This window comes from Euprymna scolopes, chromosome 9, assembly GCF_053919585.1.
Source record: "Euprymna scolopes isolate OS-2025 chromosome 9, ASM5391958v1, whole genome shotgun sequence".
NCBI lineage: Eukaryota > Metazoa > Mollusca > Cephalopoda > Sepiida > Sepiolidae > Euprymna > Euprymna scolopes.
Window position 1 is genome coordinate 132,442,382 of NC_136490.1, and position 9,033 is coordinate 132,451,414.

At 36.6% G+C, this 9,033-nt stretch overlaps 1 pseudogene; it reads right to left on the reverse strand.

Annotated features, from left to right (window-relative positions):
* Positions 1-1,644: 1,644 nt before the first annotated feature.
* On the reverse strand, positions 1,645-1,771 carry LOC145285330 (U2 spliceosomal RNA; annotated as a pseudogene).
* Positions 1,772-9,033: the final 7,262 nt, after the last annotated feature.

The window sequence follows — 9,033 nt, forward strand, 5'->3', positions numbered from 1 at the left end:
AATGAGCTCCTGACGATCACTAAGAGAAAGTCGTGGCATATGGACTAAATGTTACGTTGTATAACCTGGAACAGCAATAATTACGATTAGAAATGCTTTGTTGCCTTAAAGGTGGATATTTTAAACTGGTTTTAAGTTCATTTGTTGCTTGGAAGTTTCTTTTTGCCTTCTCAATTTGAAATTAATTTTGTAAATTGATGGATATTTTAATCTGATTTAGGGGCGATAATTTAAGCTGGATTTAAGCGAATTTGTTGCTGCGGACTTTTTCTTTGCCTCCTCAATTTGAAGTTACTTTTTTTAAAAGTGATGTGAACACTAGGATATTTCAATTAAAAGTCAAATAAGGACAGGTAAAATTATATAGGAATAAAAGGCAGATCAAATGAGGTCTAGGTTGTTTATACAGTTACATTAAATTAAGCTTACATTTGCAGCTTTTGAAAGAATTACAAGTGCGAGACCTGAAATAGATGACTTATATCAAATCTGTGTCCAAGATCACTGGTAAAATAGACGCATCATTCTATCGCTCCAGAAGAGATCTCACTCCCGACTCATGCCTCTACATGTATAAGAGCGAAATGGAGTACTGCGGCAATATCTAGGAAAGAGCTGGTCGAAGATACCTATTCTGATTGACAGAGTTCAAAACCTAGTAAGCAATGTCCCTTTCTCTTCTCTGCAATCTCTCTCCCTCAGAAGAGACGTTACGAGTCTGTATCTGCTCCACCATTATTTTCAACGCAAGTGCTGGTCTGAGTTTCATTTCATGGTCTCTCCGCCAAACTTCCACAAAAGAAAGCACCCCTAAAGCTACAACCACTACCATCATATTCCCATACTTACTGTCAATGACTAAATCTAAACGCAAATTCCATGAACAAAGCTTCTTTGCTAAAACTACTTGCTATTCTGCCCTCTTAAATAGTCCAATTCTGCACAATTTCCACCGAAAACGATCACTGAGCAATTGTCTCACTGATCAGATTATACCCATTAACCCTTATCATCGAGTGGCCTAAGGCTTTGATAAGAGTTCACTACCTTGTAAAAAAAAGTTACAAATAACATTTTATTTGGTCTGTCACGTTTAAATATTGAATAGTATTTTGTTTCGTCTGTAACGCTTAAATTTGAAATAGTATTTTGTTTTGTCTGTCACGCTTTAATTTCAAATAGTGTTTTGCTTGATCTACCGCGCTTTAATTTGAAATAGTGTTTTGTTTGGTTTGTAATGCTTAACTCTTAAATAGTATTTTATTCGGTCTGTTACACTTAAATTTGAAATAGCATATTGTTTTATTTGTCATGCGTAAATTTTAAGTGTCATTTTTATTGTCTGGCATGCTTATGTTAAAACAAGGCCGATAACCATTAGTCGCGTGCTCTCGTGTAATGAATGAATGCGTGAATGTAGGATTGACATGAAATTCTTAAAGATAAACTAAAATGACCGAAAAATGGGCTGAAATGATTTAAATAAATAAAAAGTAAATGACTTAAAATGACTTTAATGAACTTAAGGATGAATTGAATGATCTTAAGAATGACTTGAATGCTTAAAAATAACTGGAATCCTTCAAAAACAACTTGAATGATCTGAAGAATCAGCTGAATGGCTTTGAGACTGACTGGTTGTAAAGTGGGTGATCATTTTACATTAAATTAACACAGAAAAGTGATCCCCCACTTCATATCACAATAAGTACAGCATGTAGGAAGAACAGATACTACACTTTAATCTTGGCCAAAAGGCCAAGAAAAGGGTATATATTTGCTCCTCCACCGAGCAAATAGGGCACAAGGCCGACTTTTAATGTGAGGAGTGAAGGGGAAGTGGGGACCGACTCCCCGGGGAGTAGTAGAGCTGGATAGTGACAATTGGTATGAACGGTTGCCCTTACATTTACCAAGGTCTTATAGGTGGGGTTGGTATTTATTTGCTTCCCCACTGAGCAAATTAGGCAGAAGGTCGATTTTTAATGTGAGGAGTGAAGGGGAAATGGGGACCAACACCCCGGGGAGTGGGGGAGCTGGTTAGTGACAATTGGTATGAACGGTTGCCCTTACATTGACCAAGGTCTTATATGTAAGGTTGGTATTTATTTGCTCCCCCACCGAGTAAATTAGGCACAACGCCGATTTTTAATGTGAGGAGTGAAGAGGAAATGGGGACCAGCTCCCGGGGAGTAAGGTAGCTGGATAGTGACAATTGCTACGAACGGTTGCCCTTATATTGACCAAAGTCTTATATGTGGGGTTGGTATTTATTTGCTCCCCCACCGAGTAAATTAGGCACAAGGCCGATTTTTAATGTGAGGAGTGAAGAGGAAATGGGGACCAGCTCCCCGGGGAGTAAGGTAGCTGGATAGTGACAATTGCTACGAACGGTTGCCCTTATATTGACCAAGGTCTTATATGTGGGGCTGCCCCACATATGGTCTTTGCTTGCAGTATCTGCCGGAACAGATACTAAACTTTGATCTTGGCCAAAAGGCCAAGAAAAGCGGTATTTATTTGCTCCCCCACCGAGCAAATTAGGCACAAGGCCTATCCTCAATGTGAGGAGCGAAGGGAAAATGGGAACCAACTCCCCGGGGAGCAGGGGAGCCGGACAGTGACAATTGGCACGAAGAGTCGCCCCCAAATTGACCAAGGGCTGCTCCCACACACAGTCCCCGTCTGCAGCACCTGTCGGAACAGACACCACACCCCGATCCTGACCAAAAGCCCAAGAAAAGCTTAAAAAGCTAAGAACAGCATCTATTAACAACAGACCTTTGATCTTAACCAAAAAGGCTGAGCACAAAGTGTTACGGACAGACCGACAAACGGACCGACCGACAGACCGACCGACAGACCGACCAATAGACCGACCGACCGACCGACGGAGTGAATTATAGAGTCGCTTGCACCCGACTAAAAAGTATTTTTATTGTTATGTCATGCTTCAATTTGAAATAGAATTTTTGTTTGTCTGTCATGCCTTAGTTTGAATTAGCATTTTGGGTCTTTGCCACGCTTAAAATTTTTAATAGCATTTTCTTTGGTTTGCCGCGCTTAAGTTTGAAATTGTATTTTTTTTTGTTCGTTATACATATAAGTATTAATAAAATTTTCTTGGGTGTCTCATGCGTTTAAGTCTGAAATGTCATTGGTTACGATAGACACACAGATCCAATGGACGTATCTCAGAACACAGGCTCTTATTTATGTGGGTGTGTATTATCAAAGTCTACTCGTGTCTTGTATGTAAGTACACGCGCATGAATAGCGGCCTAGATCTGCCTTTCGGCCATTTTGTCCTTTGGTCGGATGCGCGCGTGTGCGTGTGTGTGTTTTCAGTTGGGCCCCATATCAAGTACTTAAGTGCGCCAATCTTAGTCTATCTTGTTTCCTGCTCGGCCGTGTCTTCTACGGTTTTATCTAAAGAATTGAAGTCAGGTGGAATTGAACATTATCTCACGTAAGAGAATAGGCGACTGATAACATCCTGACAAGACCTTCCGAGCTTTCTATCGCGAAATCGATTGGGCCGCACGTCCGGCGAGGAGAAAAGAAACTAGGGAAGAAAAAAAAGTAAAACATTAAAAGGCACACATAAAGAAGACAATGAACGTAAGAACTGGTGGAATATATATATATATATATATATATATATATATATATATATATATATATATATATATATATATATGTGTGTGTGTGTGTGTGTGTGTATGTATATATATATACATATGTAAACATTCACGCATGCATATATATATAGAGATAGTAGGTGAATGACGAGTCTATATATATATATATATATATATACATTATATGTATATAAACAATCACAATTCACACGCTATATACATGTATGCATGTATGTGTATATATATATGCCTGAGTGTTTATATATGTGTGCGTAGGTGTTTTTATACTTAGTATATATATATATATATATATATATATATATATATATATATATATGCATACACACATATGCGGGGCTGTATGTGTGTATATATATACATGTGTAAACACTCACGCATTCATATATATATAGAGAGAGATAGTAGGTGAATTGCGAGTCTATATATATATATACACATATATATATAAATATATATATATTATATGCATATAAACACTCACCATTCACACGCTATATATATGTATGTATGTATGTGTGTATATATATATATATATATACGTGAGTGTTTATATATGTGTGCGTAGGTGGTTTTATATACTTAGTATATATATATGTATATATATATATATATTGTGCATATATACATGTAGCCAGTGAGATGTAAACATGCTATAAAGGGGAGCAATTAGATTTGTCGGTAAAAAAGTCTATCGAGTAAAAGTAATAAACAAGAGAATGGGAAGGATTAATTTACAATTGTAACAAAAAATATATGTACAAGAAAAAGGTGGGGGGAAGGATAAATAAAATGAATTAACGGGTGTGTCTGTGCATATATATATATATATATATATATATATATATATATATATATATATATATATATATATATATTGACTGTCGTTGGCTGTCATGGCTTTGTGGGCTGCGATGTTGTTAGGCTGTGAAATTTATTATATATATATATATATAATGAGTATGAAAAAAAACCTATCACGAATGGGAAATGGTAATCCGTATATAACTATACGGGTAGAGAAAAAAATTGAGGAAAAAGGGGAATGGGGGAAACATTTAAAATATTTCTCTACAATTCGCGAAAAAGGTCTATGGTGTTCGCAAACAGTTTCTGCCTAAAGAGAGAGGGGTTAACGTGTGCAATAGAGACTGATTCGAGAGTTTTCAAATGACTACTCGATAAGATTGAAAAAAAGTCGTCTTATAAGCCTGCCCACATTTTGGGTTATCCAATAGATTATTTCCAATCGCGGAATCCAAATTATTGTGGGTGGGGTTGAGGATAATTTTGTTTTTATTTTTATTTCGAAAAACTGAAGGAACATGCTATCTAATTCTAGTTTCAAAATGGACGCTGGTTTGTCCGACATAGACAGCAGCACACTGACATTTGACTTTGTACGTTTAGTGCAAGGCAAACCGTCTTTTTTGAAGGAAGAAAATGTAGGTTTCGTATTAAAAGCAACTCTAGGTACAACAGACGGAAAACAGTTGCTGATGGTCTGTTTAACTTGATTTATGAGCGGGACACATTTTTCACGAACCCACGACAACTTAAGATAAACAGGACACTTTGAAGTGACACAGTTTTCATCTTTATTAAATTGATTGATTTTGAATTTGATACATTTATCAATCAAAAATTCTGTGTAACCATTATCGACCAGAATTTCCTTAATTTTAGTAATTTCAATATTTAGTCGACAGGGGGAACAAATAACCAAGGCCCTTATTACCAACGTATAAATTAACGTCAACTTAATAGTTTTAGGAGTAAAAGAACACCATTTAGTATATAGACCGGTAAAGGTAGGTTTGCTATAATATAGAAGTGGAAAAACCTCCTCTGGACCTTTCCCTCCTTTTCTATCTTTATAGTAAACTAGCGAGGGGTACCCGGCGTTGCCCGAGTGTTTGGAGATGTGTGTGGAAACTCCGGGGGTGGGGGTGGGTTAAAAAATGTTTTGGTAGGTAAGTATGAGGATCGAACCCGAACCGTTGAGGCAAAGTTGTAAATTAAAGTGTGAAAAAAGTGCGACATTAACCATTGCCCCACCGCGAGATGCTAACGAAAACACGTTTGAATTTATTTAATTACTTGGATTTGGCAGATACCCGTTTTAATGACTTAATGAGGTCAAGTTTGACTGCGGGATTTTTATTTTCCCAAGATGTTATAGGAAAAAGACTAACCCACATGCGGCGAGCGACAAATGTTGAATATTTATCTTTCCGAAATCGAGAAAATTAGATAGACAGGCGAGATGTGATATAAAAAGTTTTAACAAGTTGTGAAGCGACCGACTGCTTCTCTGAAAAAAAGCATTTTGTAGACATACAGAAAAAGCGAACACACATACAAACATACATACATTTTCGCTTTTATATTTATAGAAGATAAAGCGTAATGTAAGGCGGTAAGACGTTTAAAGAAATCTAAAGCCAGGTCCTGAGAAGAAAAAGCCGCAAACATATAAGGGGTGATATGTGGTGAATTGAAAACTTTTAATTCGTAAAACCCAACGAAAATGTCGGCAAGAATGGGACCTAAGGGGCTGCACATGAAGACTAATATATATATAATATGCATATATATATATATATATATATATATATATATATATATATATATATATATATATATATATATATATATGCATGTGTAGATCTCTCTCTCTCTCTCTCTCTATGCATATATGCATATATATTTATTTATAGATATAGACATATTTATTTAATATATCCAGATGGATGAGATAGCTAGTATATATAAGCATTTAATATACGGGTACAAGAGAACAAAATCCGCAAAGAACATAATAAAGAAAAAAACAGAAAAAATTACTGAAAGTTTCAGTATACAATTCGTGAGGACGGTAGTGAATTTAAAAAGGAAGGTGACGATAAACAATTGGCATTGTATTGAGTAAAGATTGAGGCGTGAAAGGGGACATCTATCGAAGGGCGATCTAAAATGTTTTACAGCAACATAATTCGAAGTTTTCCGCTTTACTGATCATCTGCTTGTTTCTTAATCCGCACCATATCATCTTCTTAGCAATATAAACAATGATGGTTGTTGAAACAAACACACAGTGTTGAGTCTACTATGAACTTCTTTTCTGTTTGCATACATTTTTTCTATTTCAGCAAATAATTTTTATTTTTTCTGAAGAGTATACGCACGATGAGAGACGCTGTTGACATTATAATAACGATTTTTTTCTGCATAACGAAACGAATCTGTAAAAATGTACCGACATTTTAACATGATGGAAAAGCTGTTGTCATGAAAAATAAATATTTAGATTTTAGAATGTAATTATACTGTTATTCTTATATATATATAAGTGAACGTGTCTGTGTGTGTACATTTTCCTACGCAATAAATCTGTCAATTTTCAGTATATAGACTCAAAACTTGATATATTGGGTACTGAGATTTGGGAACATCTTTGTAATCCATTTTCGGCCAGAAATTTGGCTGTTAAGGGGCCAAAGTTCAACGATTTAATCTGTGAGAACTCTACGAAACTCCTCCGCCAATTTTGGGTCTAAACACTTGAAATTTTAGATATAGGTACCTTGGACATGGATCTAACTTAATAATTTAATTTGATTCCAAACCAATAAATGTTAAGGGGTCATACTAGGGGTCAAAGTTAAAAGAATTGTTCGCTTTTTTTTTTGCTTAACATACACCTCCAAACACCCATCAACGCCGGGCTGAAATGTTAGTATATATATATATATATATATATATATATATATATATGTATATATATATATATATATATATATATATATATATAATTGAAATTCATTCCTATACGTTTTCTAAAGAATAAAAACATATCTCTAGGACTAGTCTTTGGGATTGACATTGTAGCAGAATCAGGCAGGAAAGTTGACGTTTGGACGAGGAAACGAAATCCCCGAAAACAAGGATGGTTTAACCAAGAAATAACTTTTTTCGGTATGCGGAAGGTTGGTTAGCCATTATCCTCTAGTAGGAGGGCTCCGGACTGCATGTGATTTTACTAAAAGGCAGACTGGGACGACCGATGAGAAAACCTAATTGACCAAGAAGTGATGCTCCTGACAAAAGAGGTCATTGCGGAAATGAAAAAAGTAGACCCTGTAAAAGGAGATTGGTATATAAAAGAGAGCCGTGAAGAGATAATATGAAGTGATGCTAGCAGCCTGGCATTAGGTGTATTGTTAGAAGTAGGAAGTGTAAATGCCGAAGACGCTGCTTGGCTGAAAAAAAGGATGATAATGTTGCAGAGCTCGATGCTATGATGAAGGCCATCAATCTGGCTTTAAAATGGAGGCTATAGGTATTGGATGTTAGAACACACTCGGCGGCAGTAGCATCATGGGTTGAATCGGAGGTATCAGGAGATAAACGGATCAAGGCAAGAGAGGTATTGGAAATGCTTATCAAGCGTCGACTTGGAACACTTGGATATTTGATCCGAGAATTCGGACTGAAAGTAACTGTCGCATTGCAGAAAAATAAAGCAAACGGGCTAACCAGAGTGAAGAAAACCTCGTTAAGAGAAAAGAAAGATATGGCCTCAGTGTGCTGTGCAGTAGAGCAGCTAAAGGACCTCCGTAAGATTCATTATTTCGGAAACGAATGAACTTTATACCGATTGAGACAAGTGAATCCTCACATCACGATGGAAGATGTCCGGGAGCATTGTAGAGAACGTTAATCGATTGACCCTGCAGCAACAAAACATTAAAAAGGGGAATTAAATGTTGCGACGACTGAATATTGATTTAACGCATTATCGACACAATCTGTATTTGACTATGATTGACTGAGGGCCTGGGAGGGTGCCAATAAGGTGAGAAACAAGAACGGAATTGCTGAAAAAGGACAAGGATAGTTAACATAAATTACTAGGAGCCTGCAGAATATTTTACAGTAAGCTATTTCGGCTATCGTAGAAAATAGGCAAACGAGTTAGGTTAAGTAGTGGCATTCTAAGGCCGTTCTCTGGAGAAAGTGATGTGGTCGTGTGGCTTAATAAGCTAACACTAGTTTCAAAGCTGCAAAAGATCAAGTATGTACCAACATTGATTCTAATATATTTGTAAGGGAATGCGCTAGCGGTCTACCTGGAAATAGGAGAGCCATTGCCGTGAATATCGAGAACAGATTAAAGACCGCATTTTCGGAGAGCCTTTTTGAGGCATACAATAAGCTTTGAAGAGTTTTCCTGAACCGGAGAATCGGTAGACGTATATGCAGCAGAAATAAGGCGTTTATCAGGATTGGCTTGGTATCCTTGACGCAGTCCTGACCGAATTTCTATACAACTACAACGACTGACTGGGATTGAAACCATGGAGATAGAGAA